The sequence below is a fragment of the Rhincodon typus genome, chromosome 16, assembly GCF_021869965.1.
Source record: "Rhincodon typus isolate 14 chromosome 16, sRhiTyp1.1, whole genome shotgun sequence".
Classification (NCBI taxonomy): Eukaryota; Metazoa; Chordata; class Chondrichthyes; order Orectolobiformes; family Rhincodontidae; genus Rhincodon; species Rhincodon typus.
In genome coordinates, this window is record NC_063347.1 from 22,250,415 (window position 1) to 22,265,200 (window position 14,786).

General features: G+C 39.9%; 1 protein-coding gene across 3 annotated transcripts in view; it reads right to left on the bottom strand.

Annotated features, from left to right (window-relative positions):
• raf1b (Raf-1 proto-oncogene, serine/threonine kinase b) overlaps positions 1-14,786 on the bottom strand; it is an 88,338-nt gene that overhangs the window by 63,785 nt on the left and 9,767 nt on the right. The window contains exon 2 of one of the 3 annotated variants that reach the window (XM_048606360.1): positions 7,985-8,079. The exons of the other annotated variants lie outside the window; for them this stretch is intronic. The gene's annotated coding sequence lies outside the window, so the exon portion shown is untranslated. The remainder of the gene's footprint in view (positions 1-7,984; positions 8,080-14,786) is intronic. 3 annotated transcript variants of the gene reach the window in all.

Here is a 14,786-nt window from a genome sequence, read left to right on the forward strand (position 1 = left end):
TGAAGGGTCTAGGCCCGAAACGTCAGCCTCTCTGCTCCTATGATGCTGCTTGGCCTGCTGTGAACATTTTCTTGACAGGTTGTGCCACTTATGAAATTACTTTCAATTTTTGACGCCTTAGTTTTTAATGTGGAACTAAGGTGCACAGTCCATCAAAGATTCCAAATTTAATTCTTGGTCTATGCAGAATTAGCTAGGGGCACTCCATTAATTCTTCAGCATTTCTGCGTTACGAGAAGGAGGCAAAGAGAATTCTCCCTCTCTTCACAACCCATTGCTGAAAAAAGGCATCATTTTGGGTATTGATTAAGGACAGTGTCTGACTCGGCTGTCATACTCCTTAACGGGAATAGCAGCATTTATAAAGAACATCCACTTGGGTGAGAAACCAGTAGCTGCTGCAACCAGTAAGAGGGGCACCATCCTTATAACAAGAAAGACACTTTTATGTATAAATGTTACATATAGTTAACTAATCTGTGCAGTGACAAGAATAATTGGTAAGTTCTTTTGTACAGGAGAAGAGTTGACTAAGCTCATAATGTGATTACTCAGGGATCCCTAATCACAGTGTGCACACGTAGGTATTTGGTAAAGACAGGAACTGGCTAAGTTGTGATATCTTGAAACAGTCTACTGCCATTCAACATCAAGACCCACATGAATTATGTGCATGTGGGCAACGTTTTGAAGGATGACTACTGAGTGCACAAACTCTAAGCAGTGAGGATATCAACACCTCCAGAAGAAGACAGAGAAAACTGGAAGTACGAAAGGAGCAAAAATATAAAGAAATTAGTTAATATTACGTATACAATGAACAAAACGTATACCCAGCCTATTCCATATGAGACACTGCCACAAAAACAGCTCAAGAAAAAAATCAAGACACCGCACTCATATGCAATATTTATGCAATTATATTTTACAGTCTACAGCGAAACAAGGTTGCCTGCCCCAACCTCATAGAAAGCTATTCCAAAGATCAAGCTCTGTACCTGGACTTTCCCTTTCCTGATGGCAGGATAAAGGGAGATCTCCAGCCATCCAACAGCACTGATGTCAGCAAGCAAGGTAAGCAGTGAATCACAACAAAGAATTTCATTATCCTTTATTTCTGTCACAGTTTTTCAGATAACAAAATAAATGATTATGATGGAATAAAGGCAACAGCCAACATAAAGATAAACAAACTTTTCTTTAAAAGTGTGTTTTTTTTATTTTAGATGAAGAAATGTGATAAGTCACAAATATTAACTCAGTTTTGTAGACAGCATTTCTGCATTATCCTGTGCATGTGTGGACTCCAAAAGGTGCTGTCAGTTTCAGTGGAATAATGATGGTGAACACTGAAAGATTGTTTATTATCACCACCACAAAATTTTGATCAATAATCCAAGCACACATTTACACTATGAAGAACAATTAGCAATTAAATAAGTATTAATCAAACATTTGTCACCTTGACAGTTATCAGACATTCTGGCTTATTTTACAGGGGCACCAATGAGCTTAGAAATTGATGCTTGTTTACATCCCTTTTCTTAAAGAAAAATCTATTGATCTCAATCTTGGAATTTTTAATTGACACACCATCCACAACCTTTTGAGTGAGGGGTTTCTAGATTTGTATGATGCTTTACGTGAAAAAGTTCTTTCTGATTTTCACTCCAAAATGGCCTACTGTATTCTGAAGTTTATACTTTATGTTACAGGCCTCCCAAGCCAGAAGAAGTGCCCTGCAGAATTCCTTAAACATTTTAAGCACATCTATTATGTCACCTCTCAATCTTCTAAATTCAACGGAATAGTTTATGGAACTTGTAGTCTTAAAATCATCAATCTGATGAACGTCTGATGTATCACCACAAAGGGTTTGCATGCCTTTCCTGAGGTTTGGTGCCCAGAACTGTACAAAATATTTCAGATGGAGTCTGACTAGCCTTTGTACAACTGAAGCATCATTTCCTTCCCTTTGAATTCCAGCTTATTTGAGATAAAGGCCGACATTTTGTTAGCTGTTTAGATTTTTTTACCCTTCTGCGCTAGCTTTCAGTGATTTAAGTAAATGGTCTTCTAAACCTCATTGCTCCCAGTCTCTTGCCACTTTGAAAATATTCTGCTTGGTCTTTTTCTGATTCAATGTGGATAACATCATACGTTCCTATCTTGGCTCCATCGGCCAGGTGTCAGCTCTGGCTCAGAGTTATCTCAACGTAAACAGATGGTTAGGGAAGCAAGTCCCATTCCACAGACTTGAAAATAATATCTAGGCTGACAGACAGCACAATTACTGAGAGAGTGCTATGAATCTAGAAATGTCACCTTCACATTAAACCAGGGTCCCACCTTGCTTGTGAAGTGAATGTAAAAGAACTCATAACACTTTTCAAAAAGCAATGGGGGAAAATTTGGGGGAATGCAGTGAAAATAGACAAACAGGACTCTCATAGTTGAGAAAAATATCTGATTTTCACCTTCAAGTTTCAGCAGTTAAATGAGAAACTCACTAGGAAGTGGCAAGGACCCTATTTCCATGTATTTACATCACATTATTAGCGAATCTCGCTTCATGTATATGCAGTTTGTGGATCTCCCAAGTACTGTTGAGAAACTAGATGGTGCCAATTCCCACATGAAAGCCTTGAGCAGTTACCTGGAGGGTGTGGCTCACCAGTATGTTCTCCAGGCCTTCATGGTGATCATTGTTTCTAAGGATCATACAGACATATTCCAGGAACAGCAACCACCTCCATCCTCCAGCTATGGAAGTCAGCATTGGTAAAACATTGATCTCACCACATCATCACAGCTGATCACAGACTGCCTTGGACACTCACCGACACATTATAACGCTCTGGCCAAGTGGTTTTGTGCACATAGACAGACACCTGGCCCATGTATCAGCACAGGATACACCTCAGGGCCCTGAACTTACTTTCAAGTGCTCACTCATTTTATACTTACTATGCCACTTGCAACATCTCTACTTTCCCTTGCCTTTTAGTACAGGCAGAAAGCTAGCAGCTTTTCATGCTTGCCAGCATTGAACAGTGAAGGGATGTGCAGGCTCGGTGGGTTAGCCATGGAAAACGTAGGGTTAGAGGGATAGGGTGCAGGGCTGGGTCTCGGTGGGTTGCTCTTTGGAGGGTTGGTGTGGACTCGATGGGCTGTATGGCCTGCTTCCACACTGTAGGGATTCTATGATTCTATGTTGCTGTACAAGCATTCGCATCTACGGTATGTGGCAGCAGCTTATGGGCCAAACACATTGTGTGTACTTCAACCAAATGGCCATTTCTGAAAGTCCTTAGACTTTCCTTAGTTGAGTGAAGGGGTCTACAGTCAGGCAGGGGTGCTTCCACACTTAGTCAATGACATTGTCAATCTTAGTCCGAGGGGCTAGGGCAATAATGTCAAGGGGAATTATGAGTTACAGTCTGTGTGGTGTGGGTCAAAGTGGGAAACTCAGGTGTGAGGACTAGACCCAGTAAGCGGGCGTGCAGGGGGAAATTTCAAATATAAGGATAGGTCCTAATGGTTTCCAACTGGTGTGCTGTGACAAGGTGGGAAATGTGCCACAAGATTTTTGGGAAGCTGCATCGATCTACTGGGGCACTGATGTTGCACCTGGGTTTCCAATCTCCCCCGGATCCTCGGTGCCTATTATTGCAGGCAGTGTCTGCTGACATCAGGCATCCCTATTGACTGCACATCCACAAGCATTCAGAGCCACACATGTAAACTTCCAATAACCATGTATGCTTGGAGATTCGGCACATGTGCCATGGAGTTATTTGTCCCATTGAAATGTGCCTTGATACTGAAAAGGTTGGGAACCACTGGAATCTGATATAGTGCGGATGGACACAGGGGCCATGTGTGCATGTGGGTGATTTTGCAAGGCACCGCCAGCCTGGAAAAAAGAGGAATGAGTGGTGTTAGAAGTGGTTGGAAGTGCTGTTGGTAGTGGTGCAGGGTTCAATTGCCCTGAGTATGTGAGGAAATGGCACAAAGGACGCTTAATAGCTTGGGAAAATGAGGAGGATGAAAGCTGTTGATGAAGAGTGTTGTATGCAATAGTGGGTGTGGTAGACCACTAGCCTTAGGAGGGAGCTGTGTGCAACCGCAGTTATAGTATGTGTGAGGTAGCAGGGTGAAGAGGGTGGAATTTACCACTGTGAAGTACAGAAGCTCAGTGATCTTCTTTCTCCATTACCGGGCTTTTCTTCTCACTGGGGGCACTGCACTTAACCGGGTGGTCATCTCAATCCAGGCTGGCACAGTTGATTACCATGGTCAATTTTGGCAGTTCAGAAGAACGATAACAGTCCTCTTTTTCAACATCCCATAGTCCCTATATGTGAAATAGGATGCTAGCTTCCCTTTCTCAGCCATCTCCTCTAGAATAGCAGGCAAGCAGGAGACTATGAATGCTAGTCCCTGACTTAGAGCATTTGAACTGGCTTAAATGCACTTAAAGATCCAGGCAGTTGCACATAATTCAATGGAAGAGGCACCATGGAACCCAGAATATAATTAATGAGGTGGACAGTGGAAGAATGAAAGAGATTGTGGCATATGAATGGAAACCCTCTATGAACCTCTCTGAAAATGACACAACCAAAATATGAGAAGCTTCAATCCTATCAGTTCTTTAATTTGGAGCAGTTTTTTTGCTGATTTAAAGTATCTTTTTGCAACTTCCTGATCCCATCCTCACAAGTTACTGTGCTATCTAAGATCCAGTCATCTGTCGACTTGGAGATAGAAATCTTTGTGCGTCCTCAAAATCACTAATACCTATGCTGAAAAGCTGAGGTTCCATTACAAAGAACATGGTGAACTTATTTGTCATATCCTTAAAAACTGTCAATCCTTTTACTAGTACTCTGACTCCTACCAACCACTGCATTCCAAAGGTCACTTCCAATTCTATGCACCCCAGACGTAACAATGCTGATTATGCTGAATCTTAGCAAAAGTCTTCACATTTCCTCATTGCTTATCAAAATTTGATTTCAGTGCACAAAATCGGGCACAAATTTTACAGGATGTAAGGAGAGGCATTAGAAAATCTGACTGCAAGAGGACTTAAAGAAAAGGCTAACCCGCAACAATATTATGCTACAAGAACCTTGTGCAGTCCCTGCAGTAGCAGATCTCAGGGAGACTGTTGGGACTGCAAGCTTCTTGACAAAGAAGACAGCATGGATCCTGGAGACACGTAAGACACGATCTTTTTGGATGGGTTTTGGAGGCCAGGATACGAAGTAGGGTACAAATAATACAATAACCCGATGCACACAGGACACCCTTCCTTCCACTCTTTCAACAACTTTTCTTTCCCACTTTCCACTGTGCAACCTATTATGATAGTAAAGGCAGATTTTAGTTCTTAAGTGGCCATTAATTGACGTCAAGAGTCTCAAATAGGGTCTAAGACCAGGCAGGTGGTGTGTGTCATATTCACACCCCATATTATAGGGGCTGTGTCAGGGATGGACAGAAGACCACCCACATACTTTACATGAACCCACCAAGTCTACTGCAATAAACAATTCCAGCAGGCGTGTAAAATCCAGCCCAAAGTCAATACCAGTTGCCTAAAACCACCTTCCAGCAATGATACAACTAGTGTCCCAAAAAGTTAAAAGGTGGTTCTCTCAAAAACCGCAATCAGAATTAAGGAGCAAAACATTTTCCACTTTTCTACTTAAGGATACAGTTCTACCATAAACTGTACAGAATATTGCCCTTCACACAAATCTAGGCATTACCAGGCAGGTGTGGGTCAGTAAATCGAACTCTCACCTTTGAGTCACAGGTCTTTAATTCAGGTCCCACTGCAGTGCCTGAGCACAGAAATCAAGGCTGATACTCCAACACAATACTGAGGGAACATTTTTGGAAATGCCAACTTTTCATAGAGATGGCAAACCAAGTCACATTTGTCTATTCAGGTGGATATAAAAGATCCCACTATGTTATTTCAAGAAGAGCAGGAAACATTCCCCCAGTGTCCTGGCCAATATTTGTCCATTAATCACATCACTAAAACACTTTACTTGTTCATTTTCACATTGTCGTTTGTGGAAGCTTGATGAGTGATAATTGGTTACCACATTTTCTGCATGACTACTTCAAAAAGCATTTCAATGGTTGTAAAGCACTCAAGACATCTGGTGAGCATGAAAAGGACAATATAAATGTAAGTTTTTTGTATTACAGAGCACATAACACCTAAACCAATCTCAAAACACTTGTTGCTGACACTGTGTGCACAGAACAGTGTAATAGTCACTAAATTAAATTTTACATTTACGTAAGATCAACATTGAGTAAGTTTTTTCTTTGTTCATTTAAGTTGCAAATCTAAGTGGTCTCAATTTTAGTTTCAAAACTGTATTTTCAAACAGGTATTGTTTGAAACACAAGACAGGCAACTCAAACAAATCACAGCTGATGCACATTTAGTTTCCAAGACAGCAAGCTGACAAAAGAAAGCAACTGGAATTCACTTCTGTGATTCTTGCACTCCAGCCTCTAAGCCACATGAACATCAGTAAAAACAATCCTTTTAAGAAAGTAACAAAAGGAACAATTACTTGTTCTGGACTGCATCTATAATCAGTAAGGGCTAGATTATATAGTTGTGGTGGGAAGATTTGTTCCTGTGAATTTAGCAAAATGGTTTGATTCTGTAGTGAAATTTGTTTTAAGGCAAAACTAAAATGTGGGTGCTGTATATGTAGCTTCACTAAAATCATCAGTGTATTCATTATTTTGTTCCAGTAGATCCGTGTCTATGATGGAATGCATGTAATATTAAAACATCTGGAAAAAATTATGACATTTTAAAACAAAGCTTTTTTAAAAACAAATCTAAGGATTCAGCTTATAATTTTTTGTTCATTTTCTAATTTGCAGAATTGCATCATGTCATCTGCATTTAATATGGCAACGAAATTTGAACAGATGTAAAATTTAAACAGTTTACATTCTTTAGATTGTAGATGTCTCTTTAGCGTGCTATTAAGTAATTTCCCAAGTTCAACACATCGTGCTTACATCACAGATATTGCACAGTTCCAATCCATTAAGTAAGTCAGGAAGTTCTCATATTGCAACATACATTAAATCCTAAACCAATTTGTACTTTTTTCTTAATTTATGCAACACCAGTCTCAAAATTAGAATGCCCAAACAGGAATCACACAAAGATGTATAAAATGAATTTGTTGATTATGTAGTTTAAACAGTTATAAAGATATTCATTTATTGTAATGTTAATGTGGTACTAGGAGAATTCAAAGGTTTGAGTAAAAAGAATTTTTGATAATAGCATGTCTGTGTCATGAAACGTGGAAAATCATGTTATCAATTGCTAATTGACAATGGATCACCTTCTGGAAGTGTAAATTCTTCTCGCCTCCTCATCTAACTGCATTTTTCTTACTAGGGAACTGAGCGGCAAAATCCAAGAACCACCAGTAGCCCCAGTTCCTAATTCAACCAGATGTATACGGAGCCATAATCACCATACTCAATAAAATAGTCGAGGTCTCATAATCAGCAATGATAGATTTGCTTCACAAAACATGAGACAACATGGTTAACTATTCCTCAAAGATTGAAGTCTCAAGGCATTGGTCATGTAGGATCAGTTGCGATAGGCAGGCCACATTGTCCGCAGGCCTGACACAAAACCACCAAAACAAGTGCTCTACTCCAAGTTCTGCAATGATGAGCAACCACTAGAAGGACGGAGGAAACGTCACAAAGACACCATGAAAGCCTCCCTGTACAAACTCGACATTGATACATGGGAATCACTTGCCCTAAAGCGCACAAACTGCAGAAGAAGCATCTGTGAAGACAGCAACCACTTTGAGTAGAGCACGTGGAGGCCAAGCACAAGCATCAGAAAGAGGGTGTAGAATGCAGAGTATCCCAGCCCCCACCTCAAACACCACATGCCCACCTGGGACATAGTCTGCAGCTCCAGGGTCAGACAATCCAGACACCACAGAATGCACTCCCCTGGAGTGATACCAAGCCATCCTTGCCCCTGAGAAACTGCCAAAGAAGGAGAATGGTTGCATGAGATGTACGACCAGTGGCAACCTGTCAACACACAGGTAAGTGAAACAACAGTTCTGATGATATTTAGAGCAATATTATCTAGACAAATAAAAAAGAATGCACTATTTTCACTCATGATTCGTTTGAAATATATACTACGTGTTATGAACAAAGTTTTGAAGATATTAACAGGAAAGGGCAGGGTAGATAAACTATTCCCATTGGTTAGAGGTTCTAGAACTAGGGGGCACAGTCTGAGAATTAGAGCTAGACTATTCAGGAGAGATGTTAGGAAGCACTTCTACACACAAAAAGGTGGTTTGGAACTCTCTTCCACAAACGGCAGATTATGCTAGATTAGTTGTCAGTTTTAAATCTGAGAGAGATGAGCCCATGTGAAGTATTGGTATTAAGGGATATAGGCCAAAGATGTATATGGAGTTAGGCCACAAATCAGCCATAGCCTCACTGAATGGTGAATCATGCTCAAGCAGCTGTTCCTATGTTTCTATTTAATATGAAACCACAACAGCAGTTTCATTTCTTCATAGCAATTATAAAAATTGCTTTGTGAAAATAAATACAGTATATATAATTATGTAAATAAGGCTGAGGGGCTGAATGGCCTACTTCTGCTCCTATTTCATATGCCCATATATTTGTTCAATGTTGAGTTTATCTGGAACCATATCAAAACAATTTAATTCCTGACCCCCTCAGCATTCAAGATACAGATAGAGAGTATTTCTCTGTAAAGAAAATCTAATAAAAACCTTGACAATGAAAGTTGCACTGCAAATCACACCTCTTGTAACAAAAGAATGCGTCTTGATGGTATGCTGCTTTCCATACAGTTACCATGGGTCAAGAGCACTGTAGACAATTCAAATGCCAAAAGCCGCTTCCAAAACAAGCACAGATTTAAAAAAGCAAATCTGTGGCACCATTTAGCATCTATAAAAGTACAATATGGTATTTTGTTTCATTTCGTCCAACGAATATTACTTTACATTTAAAATGAAAAATACGGCAAGTGTAGATTTGCCTACTCTAAGGCCGCAATCATACCCTACCAATTCCCTCCCCATCAATACCGTAATAATGCCCATTTATAGAAACACTGAACACACAACCTAATTATCCCAAATATGAAACAAGAGTTCATTTTATGGTGCACTTATATCAAAGAATCATACATTAAAATATGTTGTCTTTAATTAATCTAGATCTAGTTTTAGACTCTGAAGATTGCTTCATACAGTAAAGCTACAGTTCTGTTTTTAGAACCATGTTAGAAAGTGCTGACTGTAACAAAAACTATGTTGTATTATGCCCTGCTTCTGGCAATGTGGTCTCTTGGAACCATGCCAAGGACATTCCCATGTTGAAAATCTGGTCGGCACTGAATTAACAAGGCCTATGCAAAATGTAACACATACAGATTGTTTTCATTAAATAAAAGGTTTGAACTAGCTGAAGAAAATAAAACAAAAGAATACACTGTATCCATACTTGAAGCCAGGTTTATATATTATGTGGTAACAGCATAACAATTTTAATTTTTTTTTAAGGAGGTAATATAAGTCTAAAGGATATCCATTGAAATGAGTGAAAAGTACATTTAAAAGTTGATGTAGGAAGAACTTATTTACTCAGAGAGTTTGGTATAGTATATAGTTTCAGAAGCAACTCTCATGACTTTTATTAATTTCTTATATTGATAATGAATGTCCAGGAACAGAAGTAATCTATTCAGCCCATCAGCCTGCTCTGACATTTAACATGAACATAGCTGATCAAACGTTTCAATGTCTCTTAACCACATTATAATCCTTTACATCTTTGATAATCAAAAAAAAAGTAAACTTATTCAATTCTTACTAAACTGCCCTCAGGGGTACAGAATTCCATTGATTCACAACCCTCTGAGTGAAAAAACTCTCCCATCTCAGTCCTAAATCGCATCCCCCATATTGTTAACCTGTGACCCCTGGTTCTAAACTCTCCCACCAGGGGACATATGTTACCCATAACTACCCTGTCTATCCCTTTAATTATTTTGTAGGCTTCAGCAAGATCACTTCTCATTCTTTGGTACTCCAGAGAATACAGGCTCAGTTTCCCAATCTTATCATATAGCAGTCCCACCATCCCACAAACAAGTCTGATGAATTTTTGTTCCACTCCGTCTATGGCAGTAATATCTTTCCTGAGATTAGGAGACCAAACTGCACGCAGTGCTCTATCTGTGGTCTAGTCAAGCTCCTTCACATTTGAAGCAAGGGCTAATTTAATTGGTCCAATGCTATAAAGTAAGTACAAGGCACCAATTTCATCTACTTCTGGAAAGAAACATTCCCAAAATGGTGGAAAGTAATCTATTATTGATTACAAGACATAAGAATATTCAATGTTTTGAAATACAAATCTCATGTTAATTATTGCTTTGAGTGAATGAATTACTTAACACATTTTATATGAACTGTAGATAATGGCAAGAAATGTTACAGCACGTGTAAGCAAATACTGAATAGATCATGCATTAGATAGATTTTCTATTTGCAACACTACTTTATACCCTTCTTTATTCACTTGTTTGAATAGGTAAACTGCTCCCAGAATTCTGTTCAGTGAAACATTAAAAAGATAAGTGACGGAGTTTTGTTTTAAACTTTACAAATTTAGGGCATTTTAATGGAAGTTCAAGTTTGAAGTCAATAACATTTTTTCATAAAATAATCTTAGATGTTATTTGAAATGTCTGGCAATGCAAAAATATGTGTATTAATGTGACAACAAGCCACCGTAGCCAGAAAAAATTTCAGTTTTCCGATCAGCTCAGTGGAGCTCCTTTTTGGTACGCCAACAACTTTAAGCATTTCTATTCTCAGTTTATGTCAATTAGAATTTAACATAAGCCAAATCAATTTGCAACAGGGCTCTGCATGGTAGTTGATGTCACTTAACCTAATTCAGGGATTGATCTGGCCATTTTCCAATTTGCACATTCCAAACACTGGGCTTTATTAAGCTAAACATATTTTCAAATGACTAAAATGTTAGTGAAAAAGGTCCTTGTGTCATAACATCACCAAGTTTAATACTATGATATTTGAACTTTAAATTTAAATAAGTCAATGACAGTTTTTTTTTCATGAAGCTGTTGCCTTGTAATGGGTTATCATCTACCTACTCTGTGATCTGGTCTAGTTCTTCACACTTACAAAGAATCTGAGATTCATCATGAACCGCAAGACAATCACTAAATATTTTGTAAAAATGTTGTTAAATCTTCCAAATTGTTCAAAACATAAACATTCAATCGGACTCTCCTCAAACATCGTAACATTTATTCTACTCGAAGCAAGAAGTGGTATATTGGGACTGTCAGTGGACTAATAATCCAGAGCCCCTGGGTAATGGCCTGGGTGCATCGGTTCAAATGCCACCGTGGCAGCTGGTGGAACTTAAATTCAAGTAATTTTTTTTTTGAAATGTGGAATTGGAAGCTGGTCTCAGTGATGATGACCATGAAATAATTATCAATGACTGTGGTTCACTAAATTCCTTTAGGGAAGCGAAGGTGCCATCCTTACCAAATCTGGCCAAGTGACTCCAGATTCACAGCAATGTGGCCAACTCTAAACTGCCAAACAAGCCAATCAATTCAAGGGCAAGTAGGGATGGGCAGCAAATGCTGGCTTTGACAGAGATGTCTACATCCCACGGAAGAATTAGTTTTAATTTTGAATTGCCTGCATGTAAACATCTGCAATTTCAGAATACTACTGAATTTACAAGTACTATATGGATGATCCCCAAGCAAATCCACAGGTTAATAAAGGTGAAGGATTATTACTTACTTGAACCTAGCACTGACTATGTTTGTCAGACTGTGAGCATGACATTCAGTTCTGTATGAACTTTCAGTTCTTGCCACAGACTTCATTCCCCTCCTTAGCTGAACCCGACCATTTGCAATCTTCCATCCTATTTGGGCCTCAGCTGATATTCCAGCTGTGGGAGTAGCTCAGAGGGGGCACTCAACAGCAAGGGCAGTGGGGTAGGTCTCAGCAGGTTCCCTCTTCCCGTTACCAGATCTTTCAATCAAGCACCAAGTGTCTTTGAATGAGGGATTACCCCCACACTGAGAGCACTTCCCATAGGCAAGCTCCCTGCCTGCCATTGTGTTAATACCAGAAATGGTGGGGCAAAGCTGTTGGAGGTATTAATTGCCCACCTAAGCCTCAACCGATGGCAGCCATCCACATGCTTTCCCACCATGGGCTTAATCAGGATGAAGGCAGAAAGGCTGTGAGGTAACTACTCAGCTCACTCCTCTCTGATCGAATATCCCTCATCCCCAAAATCACCACGGAGCTGGGAATTATATTCTGTTCCTACCTCTTCAACAATCTACAGCCCTACAAACAATGTTCTTCCACATCAGTTTCCTAACATCTGTTATTGGGTAAAGGTTAGAGTCTATTATAAAAGATGCAATAGCAGAGCATTAATAAATATATAATATGACCAAGCAGAGTCAGCAGAGTTTCATAAAGGGGAAATCGTACCTGACAAGTTTACTAGAATTCTTTAAGGGAGTAACATGCAGGATAGACCAAGGGGAAGCAGTGGATGTAATATATTTGGATTTTCAGAAGGCATTTGATAAGATGCTACCTATTAGGTTACTTAATGAGGGCCCATGGTGTTGAAGGTGGTATATAAGCATGGACAGAGGATCGGCTAACTAATAGAAGATGGAGAGTTGGGATAAGAGGGAATTTTCAGACTGGCATTGTATAACTAGTGGTATGTCACAGGAATAAGTGCTGAGGTTACAGTTATTAACAATATGTATTACTGACTTGGATGACGGAAGTGAATGTACAATAGCCAAGTTTGTTGATAATGCAAAAACAGGTGGGAAGGCAACTGGTGAGGATGATGCAAAAGGTCTGCAGAGGGGTATGGACAGATTAAGTGAGTAGGCAAAAACTTTGATGCCACTCCCTCCCTGCCCATCTTAGCATCTGTCTCTTCCTTTAAGAACTTCCTTAAAACCTAACTCCTTAACCAAGCTTTTTTGTAATCTATCCGAATGGACTGTTCCCCATCCCAGAGAAGTGGATTTGAAGGTGACACCTGAAAATAAGGGTGCTGGGTCAGCAGCCTTATACATTCTGCCTCCAAGATGTCTTGCTGGAGCTGGATGAGAATTAGCATTGGCTCCGTGCCCAATAGTCGATAACCATCAATTAAGAACCTTATGAAGGCAACAGAGAGGACTCCACTAGGATCTTCCTGACACCAGAGATGTTTTCTGTCAAGTGCCGCATCTGACAACTCCATGAAGGCAGACGCTTGGCAGCAGGCCATGTAATCTTTGGAGCAGGAGGCTCTACACTCCAATAATAGTGCCATTGGCAGGGAAGGCCTCACCGGTGCCCCAGTAAAATCTTCCAGAAGGCTTTTTCTCTACCTTAACGGACCTACCAGTTTTGACTCTTCATTTCTCAAATGTTACATATGTTTCCAATGACACCTCCATTTTAAGGCACTAACATGCAGTCCTTTTTGATGGAGGGATGCCCATCCCTTCTACTGGGGGTGCTATCCTACTCAAAGCTGTTAATCTCTGATTGGGCATGCAGTTTCAGGAACCTGCCCCATATCTTTAATTTGATGCTGCAGTCAATTGGGAGGCCCCAACTGAAGATAACCAGCGATCCCACGAGCATCTCTTTTTGTCAATTTATGTCTGATAACATTTCTGAAAAGTCTGAGGCATTTCAACATGTTAAAGGTACTATGACAATGCAATTTGTTCATAAGCTATAGAGAAGATTGAGGTTTGACATTTTGTTTTCATACTGAGTCAGTCAGACTTAGAGCAGCAGTGATGATGGAAAAATTGGCTTCAGCATCCCAGGACTGGAAAAGTGGAAGAAAATTACTCAGGCTGAGCTTCTGCTCGAAATGTGTGTGTCACTATGATAATTTGGTGCTCAGGTAACCTCACAATATTTATTGATTAAGCTTCCAAACCAAGAAAAAGCATTTGAGCAAGGATCACTAACACCCATAAAGCACAAGGCAGCATCTTCAAGACAAAAAGAGTAAGGAGTGAAAAAAAGATGAATAAATGTCCTATTTCAAGACACATGTATTAACTTAATCTGCAGCAATCTATGTTTCGGTCTTCATTACATTTAGGATCTCTCCTTTAGCATCTCAAACAGATTCATCCAGGAGGTAATGCAGCCAAATAGCCACACAAATCTAAAGGTTTCAACATAGGACTATGCTGAATCAGTGGATCACCATTAGGATGATGGTGTGGGGGAAGAGGGAGCTAAACTTGCCTTCAGCAAACCTTGTCTAGGGAGGGGAAACCAACCACTGAGGTCACTCTGATGTTTGTTCATGACTGCATGTGGATTGCATTCCAGTGATGACAGCTTCAGGCCAATGGTGACACAATACAACACAGTACAATACAGCACAAGAATGGGCCCTAATCCTTATTTAGACCCGCTACTTATTGCTCACACGCAGTTTGTATCCCTCTATTTGCTTCCCATTCATGTGTCTATCAAGATACGCCTTAAACATTGCTAACATGCCTGTTCCCATCACATCCACTGGTAATGCATTCCAGGCTGGCACTACCCTCTGTGTGAAAAGTTTTCCCTACG